Genomic DNA, 16022 nt, shown 5'->3' with positions numbered 1-16022 from the left:
CTCAGTTATATGAACCCATCAGTTCAGACAAGCGTGCTGTTTCGCTACAGACATCAATATTCTGCTCATCTATCATCATGTCCGAGTCCTAATATATATGAAAAAGCTGGAATATTTCGGTCACTTCAGTTCTATAGAGTTCCACATTGCTCGGTTTGGGCTTTCATAGTGATCGATGACCATTTTGCAGGTGCAGGAATCGGATGCAGGGAGGAAGAGGAGGATGAAGAGGCTCGCAGAACCATCATCTGCTTTCTTTGGACACATTGGTTGAGGAAGATCTATTGCTTCTTTTTAACCATGGCACGTTCTAGAAAACCTGATTCTGATTGGCCATTCTTGGTATCCTGTGGCCAGGTGTTTCCTAATACTTTAAAGATCACTTCCGGCGCTTTCCGTGCTTGCGCAGTCTAACAAGCCAGAGAGCGCACACATCACACACCAGGAAGCACGCGTGCCCTCAGATCACTTGGACATGGTTGTGTACAGGAGGTAAAAACTATATAAATACTGTTCGTTTTCTTACACAAACAGCTCGTTTCGTGTCTTAGCTCATCAATGTGAACTGACCAGGGGTAATTGTTTAATTTGGACTCTGTGCATGCTCTTGGAGATGGTGATAATAGAGTCACAGGCAAGAATGGTTTGACCTAAAAATATAAAAATGTGAACTAGTGCAGAAACAAAGACACCTACATCTTGGATGCCCTTGAGCTAAGCTAAAACACCAAAATTTAATTTGAAAGTGAACAATCCCTATAAGATAATATAGGCTACAGGTATGGATCTAGTTTTGGGAGAAACGAAGATTTTTCGAACCTTTGAATCAACTGAACCAACTGATTCTCGCAAAATGATTAATTTTTTCAGAGCGCTTGAAACACCACACGCGGTTGCCATCTGCTGGTCATCGTGTATTAGCAACTTGGGCCGAACATTAATAAAAAAAAATTCTATTAAAATATGCAAAAAATGATCTGGGGACAGGTAGCCTAAAACCCATTGAGATTGTGTATACTGAATCATGTGACAATTTGTTAAACACTCCAAATCACTGGTTTGAAACAATTCATTTGCAAAGGTTTTGAAGCTTCAAGAAGCAGTTTTTCAAAAGCACCCATTGTGTATTCACCATATAACCATAAAATAATTAGGATAATGCACAGCCATTTATTATCACAAAATAAACACCTTATGTGTAGACTTCACTATACTCGTAGAGTTATCAAAACTTAACTGTTTTAGTTATTATAATAGGTGTCTTCCTTGCGGAAAGCCCTTTACTCTCTATAGTTATAATCTCAGTATGATTATTCTCTGTAGAGGCAAGAGTTCAAATAGGCTGAATTAAATAGGGTATCTATGAAATCATGCATGATATTCAAAGAGCATTGTGGGAGTTAAAAACTGACTTAAGTGACTGGAACCTTCTAGGTCCACAGGTCAACCTGATCCCTTCATATGCATTTTATCTAATGCTCTCGGGCACCGTACTATCCATATATCCCAAGAACTCTCTTTCTGCAAATAAAGATAGAGAGATGCCTAGTGGCTGCACCCCGTCACCTCATCAGTATGTGAACATCCTCCTGAAAGGTGCTTGATCTCTACTTTCTTTTTGTCCCTGGGCTGGGCCTCCAGGAGTGGGCTAGACAGAGCCCATCTTAATGAGATACGGGGGATGACAGGAACCTAATGGATTCCTGGTCATTTGTAATGAGGATGTAAATGGCAATAAAGGCTCCGGGGCTCAGAATTAAAGCCGCATATTTCTAACACCGAGTCACAGTGGAGTCGTTCAAACGGATTTCTCGTTAAAGAGGAAAAAAAAGGACAGGGAAAGGGGAAAGGCCATTTTAAGGAATGGAAAGCGAGAGAATTTAAACGCCTGGTTGTGTGTGTGGGAAAACCGCTTAGCAACGTGAATGACCTTGCACCTGTGGCTGGAGGTATATGGAGGTATAGCGGGGCGTACCGTCCTTCCTTTGACAGTGTTTGATTAAGTGGCCTTAATCTCCTGTGGATTGTGACGCAAACTGAGGAGAGTCAACAAGAACAAACGCCTGTTCTATATGTTTTAAAGGTTGACACATTTTATGAGTCGTTTTAAATTTAAAAAGAGAAAAAAGGCAAATGTGTTTTTTTTTTTTTTTTATATATAAAATGGATCAATAATTAGCAATAAGTTAATATTTAATAAAAATTTGGCTCATATTAGCTGAAGTTAAAAAATGTTCTTTGTTTATTATCAATAGCGTAGGCATGTATGAAGTAAAGGTCACACAGACGTCAATGTCAAATCAACCAGCTGTCACATGGTCTATATAGCAAAATTGCATGAACTGAACGCAATGCAAAGGTCTTCATGGAAAAATTGTTCAATTACTGATTGTGGTGATTCCTGTTCAGAAATAACACACTGTGCCTGTGAAAATAAACAAATCAGTCACTTGTCAGGTAGTCACTTCACTCGTCACTTCTTATTCAGAAGTGCCTACGTTTTGGATTGCAGATGCAGCCAGTCACTTGTTTTGTTTCAGAATGAATCATTTATGAACAAATCGTTTGAGTGAATGATTCACTGACTCACTCATACAGACATTTACAGGTTGCCAACTGAGTCATTGAAGAACCTCTCTAGTAATACAGTCCGTGGCTGGCAAATGTATCAAAAACTACTCTGAACTCAAATGTTTTATTGATTTAAAGTTATCATTGTTCATGAAAGTTGTTTTTTAACAACAACAAAAAAAAAAGACTATGGAAAGTGATATGAAAACAGTAAAAAGTCTCTGCGCTTTTGGATTGTTACGACTTGTTTCTCAGCCAATCAAATTTGAGTATCTGAGCTAATTTGCTACATTTAATTTGAAATTCGAAATGAGACACAGCTTCTGTTTTAAGATGCTTTGCTTAAAAGCTTTCACAACTTGACAGTTGGCGTTTCAGTTTATGAACATTCTGGATGTTGCTTGAATTCTCCACTAGAACATTTAAACAGGACATTTAAAGAGTTTTTGTTGTTTTATTTTTAACCATCTGCTTCTGGAAAAGTGTAAGTTTGACTGGTTAGGAAAGACAGAGCACTTTAAGAAACCCCGCTGACCCTGAGTATTTGTCAAGCCAACATAAGTGTTCATAATAGCAGAAAGCACCATGACGGATTTCGGGAACCATTAACAGTCCTCGTGTGCCGTCAGACAGCGCTTCTCATGGTGATGGTAGGTGTCGCGGTGGATGCTGGAGTGTTTCCTCACTATTCCTCAGGCGTCATGGCAACGCTGTTTAATGGAGGGGGTTGGTTGTCTTATCAGAAAATGCAATCTGCTGAGTTTACTGGGCGAGAGGACAGATTGTGGGCATGATGGGAAATTTCCATCACCTGCTTTTTCACTTACAACTAAGCACACATCTAAATTTGAAAGCGAGCACACTTCCAAGGATAAACACCCTTCGGCAACACTGATTAATTCACATGTGTCATGCAGCCGTGGTTCATTCTATGTATGAAAATATTTACATGTGATGTTCACGGTCTGCGCTGCTGAACCCCCAGCATGCTAAATCCTAATCCATGCTAATGTAAAAAACACACAGTCTTCGATTTTTTTCCCCTCATGAATCATGAATAGGAGTTTCAATTGATACTCTGAGAGCAATGCAATTCTGTGGCAGCAGCAGGAGGAGGTGGGGTAAATTATTAAGGTGCTGTGATACAGCAAGCCAATGTATTGAGCTCTGTGTGTGTGAATGTGTTTCTGGCCACACAGATAGAGGACCTTATATATGTGCACACAATGCACGTTTATGTATTTATGGAATATCTCGTTTTAGTAGATGAGTGTATGTTTGAGTCATCTGTCCACTTGGTGGCAGCAGACACTATGTGAACAATAATTGAACGTGAATATCATATGAATGCTGTTAGATCAGTAATATTTATCTGATTGATCAGCTTGAGACCGAAAACCGAAGCTGTTCTCGAAATGGTTAGAGAGTTTGAAGTGTTGATTCCCATTCACACAAAGAACTATAACAATAACTATATTAGATACTATCACATGATAACATTCTGATTATTATTAGCTAACGGTGCATTTATGTTGTCTGCTGCGTTTTGTGTGATTGTGCTCTTTAAAGCAGGATGGATTATGATTAGCTGTCAATGTTTTTATCGTTTTTTAGCTGGTGGAAAAAAATATTTGAAAGTGATTCCTTCTATGTCAGTGGTTCCCAACCTTTTTCAACTCGCGGCCCACACAACCAAACACATATGTTTGCGCGGCCCACTTCAAAAAAATTAACTGACCCCGCTATTGTTGGGTTAATAACTTAGTACTCAGAAGCTAGATTTTAAACTATATTTATTGAATAAACTAGGGCTGTGCGATATGGACAAAAAAAAAAAAAAAAAAACTATCGCGATTTTTTTGATCAATTTTGCAATTGTGCTTTTACAGTCATAAATGCATTCAGGATTAATTTGAAACATATTTCCAAAAGAAAACCAATCAGAGCTTTATCAAAAAGTTGTAACATCTCTAGAACAGACATAAGTCAAAATTATCACTATACATGTGATAGAAAATAATTGGCGGCCCACCTGCAATACCACCTCGGCCCACTAGGGGGCCGCGGACCACAGGTTGAAAACCACTGTTCTATGTTATTTCTCTGTGCTGTTAGCATTACAGTTTAGGTGTGGACTAAACTGTCTGCTATTCTATTACATTTAGTCTTAATTATTAATGTTATAGTTATTGTCATTTGAGTGAATGGGTTTATTAGGAATAGTACACCCAGAAATGTTCTCAAATTGTTCCAAACCTGTATGATAAGAGATTCTGACAAATGTGAGTAACTGTTCCCCACTGAATTTCAGATATTCATACAGGTTTGGAACAACTTGAAGGGGAATAAACAATGATGACGGAATGGTAATTTTAAAGCTTCTTCATGGAACCATAGATGCCAAGAAAGAACCGCCAACCTTCCTCTCCAACAAGATCACGTCACCTTAGATTAGTTGATGGATTCATTGCGTCACATGAAAGGTTTGAGGATAAAAAGGTTTTAAAATTAGCCATAAATATTTCTGATGGCACGTTTTCATGATGCGGTTTTGCGATGGTGATTAACGCTTAGTTTTTTTCCTCCCTCAGACCATCTGGGCAGCAGCTAAATAGACCACCGCAGCCAGCACACTAACAATCTCTCTGCTCTCATTTTGCCCTCTCTGATCATCTTGACTTGATTTCAAGACCTGTTTTGTTTTTTTCTAAACTCAGTGAGCTATGAGATTCCAGAGCCTTCATCAAAACCATAAATGGCTTCTGATGGCATTCACGCTCTTGCGTTAGTTGCTTTTATTATGTGTATTATTAGGCTGAACGGATGATTTGCAATTAATACTATTCAGAGTAGGAAGGAAAGAGGAGGTGGAGGAGAAGACCGAGAGATAAAAATACTCCTCCTATTTATAAGAGCCGGAATTCTAATCCAGGAGGAATGACGTATCAGTCCAACCCATTAACAGACCAGAGGATCCAAGCATCACTTTTTTTTTTGCCTTTTTCTTATATCTCATCATCTATTCTTATTTTTCTTTTATAGGATCAGTGACATTCACTTTGAAGCGTTCACATCTCAGAGATGAAATGCATGAGTGGATTTCACACTTTTCTGCAGTGAAATTAAACAAAAACATGCAAATGTCTGTTCTTAATAAACTTTCACCAGTCTTCCTCTGCTTCTATATTTTAACTGTCTCTCCCTCTCCCTCCTCATCATGCTGCCCGGTCTCTTTTATCTGCTAACCCAGTTGTTCTGAACAAAAGTAGAAACCTTGAGGGGAAGTGGGCCAGTAGTGCAGGCAGGACTGTGTGTGTGTGTGTGTGTATTTTTCATTTTGCGCCATACAGTACATCTCAGTGGTGTCCCATTCATCTATTCATACTTGGAATTGTGTGTCGTAATGCATGCAACATAAAATGTGAGGGCCATTCTGTGCTTTTATTTGTGTCTGTGCATGCATGCAATAAAACGGCTTGACAAATGCGGTTTTATTTTCTCTGTTGATGGAGAGACGTGATGTAGGGGTGGGATGGAACGAAGGGCCTGTACCTTTTAAAAGCAGCCAAAAGCCTTTAGTTTATAACTCACAGATGAAGCATGATTTCCGTCAAGTCATGTTGATTTCTTTTCATTAAGCTACAAAAAATAAATGAAAAACGTACATTTTCCACACTCATTCTCTCTTTTGTCTCATGCCTGAAATGCTGCGAAACCTTCTCATTCATGTGTCTGTCTGCACATTGCAAACATTTCCCACCTATTGCTGGTGGAGCTATAAATATTATTTTGTTATTTTTCTGCGCATTTGACACCTGTCCTTACCTGTCTGTTACATTTATTTGATGACAAACATCTTACGGGTACATAACAATCACCCATCTGTAATAACAACGTCTTTCTTACCAAAAAAATAAATAAATCCATCATAATATACAATAACAAAGAACAACACGTGCATGTCTTGGCCATTTAGCATGTTAACTTGGTATAAGTGCTAAAGAATGACAGATTACATTTCAACTTTTCCTATTTTTCTCTTCATATCATCTCACAATGTAGTGTTAAAAGTAGAATAGCACATAGTGATTTCTATTTTATTTAGGCCTATGTGAGATATGCAAGGCATAATATTTTTGCTACTATATTTATTATCTTCATGTTTCATCTGTCATAATGTTTCTAATAATTCTAAACATGGTTCGGTCCATGTATGGATATGGCTGCTTGAGACATCATATCCGCATATGACATCATCTCTGGTTGTTTATTTAATCACGCACTCTGGCCTTCACTTATAATATTTTAATTTTTAATGCTGATATGGCAGCATAATTCATTTGAAACTTAACATGTAAATACCTTTTAATAAATGCAAACTAAACATCGATCCATCAGTATTCTTCAAACGTGAACACTATGCACTAACAGTCCAAATGGATGTTGTTTGTTTATTACTAGATTCGTTTGTGGCTTATTTCATGATATAGGAGCCTGTTCCATAAAACAAGCTTACCAATAAAGCCAGGCTTATTTCAGTTAGTCTGACTTATTTTGAGCCAAATCAATTGAAATAAACCTGGCTTGTTTGGTAAACCTTTTTTATGAAACAGGTCCCAGGTATGATTTCCCATTTATTTTGCAGAGATCATAACATGAATAAAGAATCTACCTTTGCAGTAAGAGTTCTGTAGTAAAATAGTGGCCTTATATAGTGCTTGTAGACTTTAGTAATGATTTTTTACGAGAAGTAGGACATTGAACAAATGTAAACAATAAATAATTCTGTCTGTGAACGCTAATGCAAGATCTATGAAAAATGCCCTCCATGAACATTTGAGTGACAATGTAAATTAATGATTGATTCAGTTTATTGATTTGATTTGTTGAAACATGGGCATTTCTTGTTTTAATCCCAAACGGCCATAATGACACGCTATTTACAAACAATAATAGTCTGCCCAAAGCACACTGATATCATAACAATATTTACAGTAATGCTACATTTTATAACAGCTGCAGATTCGTTGCTAAGTTTCCGTGCATAGTCTATATATTTCCCAGCCCTGCCGTAAGTGTTAGATGAGTCTTCAGTATTTTTTGTCCCCGTGAGGCTTCTCAGCCGCTGCACAGCACCTCAAAATGTTTGTCCTTTATGCATAAACTACCCAGCATGCATTATTCAAATGACTGGAGCGCCAGCCACAGTCTCATAACCATACACAAACACCTAGTCTGCTAAACTGGGAAATAAAACCCCTTTCTCTTCTCATACAACTGACAGAGGAACGATACTAGTCTACCGTGCAATCTGAGGCACAGACAAATGTGTGCGTTTGTATTGTATTTTTAAATTAAGTGTCTGTTAAATGCAGGGGATTGCAAGTTGGACTCCATGAAAAAGTTAAGAAATTGTGTAACACAAAAGCAAATAAATGAAAATATGACTTGCTTTTATGGACTTTGACACTGTGACTTAATTGGCAGTTTATGGGACAGTCAAAAGCCTCCCGGTTTTCATCCAGAATATCCATTGGTTTTGTGCATCTAGTCTTTCAGAAAAAAAAGAGGTGTTTCTTGATAGACTTTTTATTTATTTTTATTTATTTTTTTATTATTTTTTGACTATATTTGTCATTGCTTTTTGTAGGCTCTTACCTCATGCATGCTGGCGTCAGATGCAGGATCAGAGTAAAGTATCTGTTGGTCCATCTGAATCACCAGTCACTTGTTCTGGAGTAGAAAAGCGTTTTTAATTAACTTCTGAGCTAAGCAGTGAATGCGCAGTAATTGTTAATTACTCCAGCGTCTTGCTCAGGTTGCGTCTCGGCTGAGTAAATTGCTGTAATTCTTCAGTCATTTCTCTATTTAATCAGGTGAGGGTCTCACCACCTCCTGGTCCCAAACCGCAGCGCTGTCCCCCTCCAGTGGCCCGTAATTGGCCTAATGAAGAATCCAGTCTCTACTGACATCACATTAGAAACATGTCATTCTCACTCACCCTCTCTCTCGGTGTCTCATCTCATCGCTTTGATGGTCTGTCTATCGGCTCAATGTCATGATGCTCTTTTCTGAAGGGATGAGAGAGGGGTTACAGGTTAAGAGTAGCCCGTAAAGTTCATTACTGGAGGCTTGGAAAAAGAATAACTCCTTAGATGGCCAATTACAGCCACTTGGAGGACAGAGGATTTTGATTTGATTTTCTGGCATCTACACGGATGAAACTGGGCTTCAGGTGGCTCTGTATACTGTATAATACATAGAGGCTTCAGTACACCCCACCTGCTAGTATCAGAGGTGACTGAGGTGTAGATTTGATTCTGTGCAAATGAATAATGTAGTGGACTCTATCATCATGACAGTCCGTCATGTGTATCTGATAATCGTTTGCATTATTGATGCATTTTCCAGTGATTTCTTTGCCATTTCTGTGTGTTGGTTCAGTGCCATTGTAGTGAAAATATGGCTAATGGCCAATGTAAATTATGTATAAATTAATGCTGCATTTACATTATTAATGATTGCATTCGCATGTTCCTAAGTGTAGTAAAAAACATAATGTAGTTAAAAAAAAAAACATGTCTACAGACTGATTTTCAAAATAATCTTCATTAAAAATATATAAACTATTATATTATTAAAATAAACATATAAAATCAAAACTTAAGGATGGTTCTTACAAGTGTTAAGCGAGCTTATACTACAACGATAATAATCATATTTAGATTTTTCTTGTTCAGAATTATTAAATAAAATATAAACATAATCTATAATACTAAATAATAAGCGCAAATTTATAACTATTATTATTTATATGTAAATTAGTTTAAATCTGTTTAATATTGTATATAATTATGCAAGTATGTTAAATTTTATTTAATTAGCATTTCCATTTTTATATATATTTATATATTTAAATTTCTGCCTGTCATTTTTATAATAGTTTTTTTCTGTATTTTAATATTCATTATTTTAAGTATAATCCACATGTAATATTTAAGATTGTATTATATTACTAAATTAATATATAATTAATATTAAGAAAAAAAACTAAAACATTAAAAATAATTATAAAATGATAGTAAACTCTTCTTGTCGGTTTTATTTTATTTTATTATTAAAATCCACATCTGATTTTTAAGATATTTCTTTGTATTATTGAATTCATTGATTAATATAATTATAATTAATATAAATGAAAAACACTATAATAATCACAAAGGATAGTGAATACATGTATAATTATGATGATGATTATTTTTTTAATAAATGCATTCTTTGTTCAAAGTATCATAAAAATGTAATGTCACAGCCACAAAAATATTGTGAACCGACTGTTGATCAATGTTTCTGAGCTCTAAATCAGCATATTAGAATGATTTCTGAAGGATCATGTGACACTGAAGACTGGAATAATGATGCTGATTACTTCACTTTGCCATCATGAATATATTTCATGAAATGTCATTGCCCAGATGTAATACCACTGAGATGAATACTAGAAGTAGATGATTATTTAGCCATGGGGGTTTAGCTGACCAATCCCAGCAGTCACTGCTCTCTCCAGCCTGTTCTGTGTGTACCTTGCTTGTCTCCTGTTCTTTGTCTCTCTTGTCCTTGCTCACATCTTTCCTATTTCTACAGATGGCATCTGATTGAATCGCATTCACTCCTCTCTCTCTCTAAAGGCGAGCTGCTATCACACTCCTCAAAATGGGCACCATAGTTATGTTGCCATGCTGTTCTCAAGTGGACACGCCACAGACACAGAGCCTGTCACTGGAAAAACACTCACCATTCCCGCTAACCTCACCGCCAACAAACTCCAGAGCCAGCCTCTGCCCATAATGCCAGATGGTTGCCTGGTACATGTGCTGATGTAGGAGCCAGTGATATCACTGATGATCTCACCGCTGTTGGCTCGAGGGGCTTTGGTTAGGTGGGATTGACAGGCTTGCGGGAGCAAATTGGAATTTTAACCCCAATTCTCCTCTAGTCTGTAGCTTATGAGGCATGTTGCAGGTGTGCATGATGGACGTTTGCCCCATTACCTGACTATTTTTTTAAGTGCGTTGGACCGGCCGTCCCATGGTGCCAAATGTGTCCCAAAATTTGGAGCTTGCACACACACTTATGGAAATCAGGGCTGTCAAATTTAACGCCTGCAATTAATTGTCACAGTATTCATTTAGATATTAGAATGGTTTCATTCTGTTCTCTTCAACCAAATGTGCAGTGTGAGTGACGGGCAGAGCCTCTCATAGAATCTTTTTGGCTGTCTACAGAGTTTTGGACTGTACCAGAGACAGGTGGGATTTCCTACGGCACACATTTCAGTGAAATCTGACAAGTTTTATGTTGGTATTCAAACAATTTATATATATATTTATATCGCTTCCGGCATATTTAATTATCATTGAAGCTCAAGTTGGAAAGATCACCCATAATCTCCCCCAAAAGCAAGCCTTAATAAACAAACAAACAAACATAAGGATGATATTTTTGGAATAAATTGGTGGATTTAGTTCATTGCATTTTATATATATATATTGGGAATAAAAAAATTATATTGAGAATTACTAAATAAGAAAAAAATAAACATGAGCTGATATGTTTTCTTGTAAGAGCAAGTTATTCAATTGTGGGAAAATTTTCAATTTAATAATTGCATATTTGGGGCAACCTTGTTTATATACGTATATGCAAATATAAATATATGCATGTATATGTAATTTGTGTTTTTTAAAAGCTAATTTTTAAATGATTTTTTCTGGCATAAGCCATTAGTTAATTATTTAATGGGAAAAACTGAAATATGAGCTGTTATTATTATTATTATTATTATTATTATTATTATTATTATTATTATTATTTTTTTTTTTTTTTTATTATATACACATGCTTTTTACACTTTATTGTTTAATTATTGCATATTTTAAACATTACTTTTAAACCTTTTTTTTTAAAAGCTATTTTTCTTTAGTTTAAAAATTATTTTGCACTTGAGCAATTTATATCCAGAATAAGAAAAAAACATTATTAATATAATTAATATAATTATTATTTTGATAAGATATTATGACTAATACTACAACTATTATGGCTACAGTTAATATTATTACTTATTTTGTTATTATTTACACATGTTTTTTACACTAGTAAGAATAAGCTCACAAAGCATGGTCATTGATTTAATTCTTGCTTATTTGTAGCAACCTGTGTGCTGTCGGTACAAATTTAGTACACATTTTTCTTTTGTAAATATTCATCAGCAGCCCTAAATATACACATATATCCAAACTAAAATGAGTCATAGCAGTTGCTCAATTTTTTCAGACTTTTTTCCCACCACACAATCCCGCTCTCTGTCCCAGCAGCCTCTCTACGGGAGGGTTATGAGGAGTAATGGTGTGAGTGTTGCTGTGTAATTAGACGGAGGTCTGCTCGTCCTTTCCTGGGTGACACTGACTCATGGAGGGCAGCATCGGGCCGTTAATGGATGGCTGGTTGTTTGTGTGCGCGTCCTTGGGTGGTGAACGGCCTCTCCTCCTGCTGCTGCTGAGGATGTCGGGCCGCTTACAGTTCAGTGGGCATATAATGTCCGTACATGCATGAGCGCATGCGTTTGGTGCAGCAGGTGTCTGAAGGTCACTTTTAAGCGTGCTAGTAGGGTTGGACACGCAGTTACGCCCCTCTTTCACAGTATTGGCATCTACAGGCCCTGACGGAGGCCTTTGGCTCTTGATGGTCCATCTGTCAGGCTGTCTCGTGCTCTTTCGGTCTCTTTCTCTTTCTGTCAACTGGTCAGACTCTTCAGTCGCAGGACTTGCACTTCCCCTGACAAGCTCTTTTATCAGAGCTGAATGTAGAGTGCACTTCTCCCTGCTCTCTCTGGGCCAAGCTCTCCACTTCAATCATTCACCGAAACGAGATGGACAACAGAACAGGAGGGAAGAGAGGAGGAGAAAAGACGGACAGTTTCACGTCCTAGGTGGAGGTAGTTAATCTTACTCAATTACACATGCTTCCTGTTTCTCCACCCGCTAAAGTGGAGTTGAACCAACCCTCAGCAGTCCAAGGGGTCAAGGTTCTGCAGGTTAGCTTGCTCCAGTTAGCTTTTTCAGAGTACTTTATTGCCAAATCAAAAGTAGTTAGATAGTAGATAGATAAATACCGGATAGATAGATAGATAGATAGATACAGTAGATAGATAGATAAATAGATACCGTATAGATAGATAAATAGATACCGTATAGATAGATAGATAGGTGTATTTTAATCAGTTTTTTATCTAAATATCAGAAGCAAAGTTAAAATTAAATTGTGGTTGTTTTTGTAGCTGGAAATCATCAGAATTTTTTGTTTAGATTAATAGTAAAGAATTTTCATTGAATTTCATAAATGTTTTTATATATTTATATTAGATTATTAATATTGTTATTATTATTTATTGATGCAGGTAAATCATTTGTTTTGTTTTGTTGCATGTGTATATATATATATATATATATATATATGTATATATGTATATATATATGTATATGTATATATGTATATATATATATGTATATATATGTATTTGTGTGTGTGTGTGTGTGTTTGTGTTTATATTATGTGTTATATTATGTGTTTGACTAACTTAAATATGCAGAAATATTATTATTATTATTATCAGATTTTTTCAAAAAAGATCATTTAAAAAACAACAGATTGGTGTTGTTGTTGTTATTATTATAGCTGTGCTTATTTGTTCTGTATTTTTAAAATAATATTTAGTATTCCTTATATTGTTGTATTATGAATAAAAAAACGAATACACACTTATTATTTGTTACATATGTTTGTTTAATGTTTGTTACTTCAACAACAGTTAATACTGCTACTACTTTATTATTATTATTATTATTATTATTATTGATTATGATATCAGAACATATTTTAATGTTTTTTTTATTCATAATTTTTATTGCATTTTACTTTTTTATATTTTTATATTTTAAATAAAGATGAGGAGCCACGTATTCGAAGAAAATAACTATAGCTTTTTTTTGCCATGGAAAACATAATTTTGCAACATCACAAAATTCATTATTACAGTAGATGTTTTGGCAAATTTGTATAAAGGGGAAAGAAGAAAGGAGGGTGAGTAAGTGACAACAGTTTTCATTTTGGGCTGAATTATTTATATAAAAAGGTCTTTCACCTCTGAACACGACTCAAAAAGTTTGAGTTTAGATATCAGGCCTTTGTGAAGCATGTTTCACAGCATTCCGAGGAAGTCAAACCTTTAAAAGAGCAGAAATAAAATGCGGGGAAATTGAATTGTTTGGCCTTTGCAGCTATCTGAGATCTGAACATGCCACGTCTAGAAGCAGTTTCGGTTGCCATGGTTACATGCCAGGCCCAGACAGCAGTCGTCAGGGACGGAATGCAGATCCAGAATCTTGACGCATCCAAAGCCTTTGAAGTGTAGAACTGTGGCTCTAATGCTGCATCTGTTGCTGAAGTAATTGGTCAAAACTCCTGAAGGGTCAATCGAAAGGATGTTTCTGAGACGTTCCTTTAAGAGACCGATAATGAAGAGGAAGGGAGTTGAGAATCCGGTGCTTTCGCCTACATAACTTGTAAACACTTTAAGGGCAAATGCTTTGTTTCGTACCATTGAGTCTGTTAATGACCCGTCATCCGCGTGCGACTCCTTGGGCTGTTTTTCATTTGTAAATGGTTTTCCACTCGTCTGTGTCGTTCACTCCCTCCCCGAACTGTCTTCCGCCCCGTCCCATCCAAGCGCTGCATCGACTGCTGCCCTGAGACGATCTCTTTAAGGGAGTCCTCCAGATTGTTCTACAAATTGGATACTATGATCAGCCCGGGGCATGAGGCTTCCTTCACTTGAGTTCGCTCTTATTCATAACAAAAGGGAAGTAGGAATGAGATGCTGTTTTTTGTTATTAGCTTGGAGAAAAATCCTTTTTTGCCCTATGATATATTTTAGAAGAAATACTAATGGGTAATACTGTAGAAATTTAATGACCTAAACTAGACCCTTCCCTTCCAAATCACAGATTGATTTTGATTATTGATTCTTTCAGTAGAAACTCCTTATTTTTAAGTGGTTTCTCAATCAGTTTTCCATAAAATGTGTATAGTGAGATATTGGTATCAGCAGCCAGGCTAAAGCTTCTTATGCTGAAGATAAACTATTACCCTTGCAACAAAAAGCATATAAAATGTGAAAAAGGGCCTGTCGCTCTCAGCCTCTCCACTTCTGGAGTTCAGAGGTCAGTGTCAAAATGTCTCCATCCAATCAACATCCAGTGTTGGGCCCGAGCCAACGGCTGGCAGTTTAACACAGCTGATATGACTGGAGCAGCGAAGCCTGCGATTTCTCCTAATCAGGATTTACATATTTCCATTTTCATGAGACTGAGAGTTTCCACTGCCTTGGGCGAGGGCTGATCTTTGATCCTCTATGCTGGTTTGTGAACTGAAGCGCTGGATGTTGGAGGTTTGGCCATGGCGCTGTAGTGTTCGCTAACAATTGTTTCAGTACATTTTAATTGGAGGAAGGAAATCCGACGACTTAATCTGGCCAGTGCAAAACCATGGTGATACCTTTAAATATTTTTTTTTGTGTGTGAAATATCTTGTCTTATGTATCTAATTAGAAATCCCTGTCTCATTGCCCCCAGGTTAAGCCCTTAATTACATAAGCCATTTAACATGGTTTAGTTCAATCAGAAAGTGTTGATTAAAATCTCAGTGGTATAATCAGTTTTGGCTGGCATGATTTCATGCACATGAGCGTTTTGTGTAAAGGGACTGCGTGAGGTTGAAGTATAGCATTCAGATGTGAGTGAATGTGACCGTGCCGTCCCACTCAAGGTCACCGTCCCATTGTTTCAAGTTCATACTAGCAGTAACCATGACGACAGTCATATTGAGCCTTTCTGGGGTTCTTTAAGTACATAATTGACACAGTCTGTGTGTTTCGGCTTCGTTCTGAGCGCTAACTGTGACCTCTTGGATTCACTTACACGTTATATATTTTATAAATCATTTTTAAATGATACTTCATGCCTAATGAAAAAAGTTTGTCAGTGGTTTGAAGAATTTTTTTTTTTAAATATATTTATAAAAATAAATATAGCATGTTTGTGATATAATAATAATAATAATAATAATAATAAAAAATAAATAAATAAATATATATATATATACATACACACACACACACATGTTTACATTTGGATTTAAATCAATAAAAAAGTTCTGCTGTTCAGTTGAAGTTGATTTGTTCAACTCCTTTCAAATCAAGCACTGAAATGACATTTATGTGAATGACAGTTAGTAATTGTGTGCTTTTGCATGTGTGCTGCGTGTTCATCTTTGAGCGCATTGTTCTTCTTTTGGATATTTAGTGATGGTAATAGTGGGCACAGCTGTGGGGA

The 16022-nt window shown here is 36.4% G+C and overlaps 1 long non-coding RNA gene across 1 annotated transcript; it reads left to right on the top strand.

Moving 5' to 3' along the window:
* LOC127956513 (uncharacterized) lies at positions 1-6055 on the top strand. The gene is made up of 3 exons (XR_008153577.1): positions 1-492; positions 4883-5054; positions 5163-6055. It is a non-coding gene; the product is annotated as an uncharacterized LOC127956513 (long non-coding RNA).
* Positions 6056-16022: the final 9967 nt, after the last annotated feature.

Source organism: Carassius gibelio, chromosome B4 (assembly GCF_023724105.1).
Source record: "Carassius gibelio isolate Cgi1373 ecotype wild population from Czech Republic chromosome B4, carGib1.2-hapl.c, whole genome shotgun sequence".
NCBI lineage: Eukaryota > Metazoa > Chordata > Actinopteri > Cypriniformes > Cyprinidae > Carassius > Carassius gibelio.
This window is presented reverse-complemented; position numbering and strand designations above follow the sequence as displayed.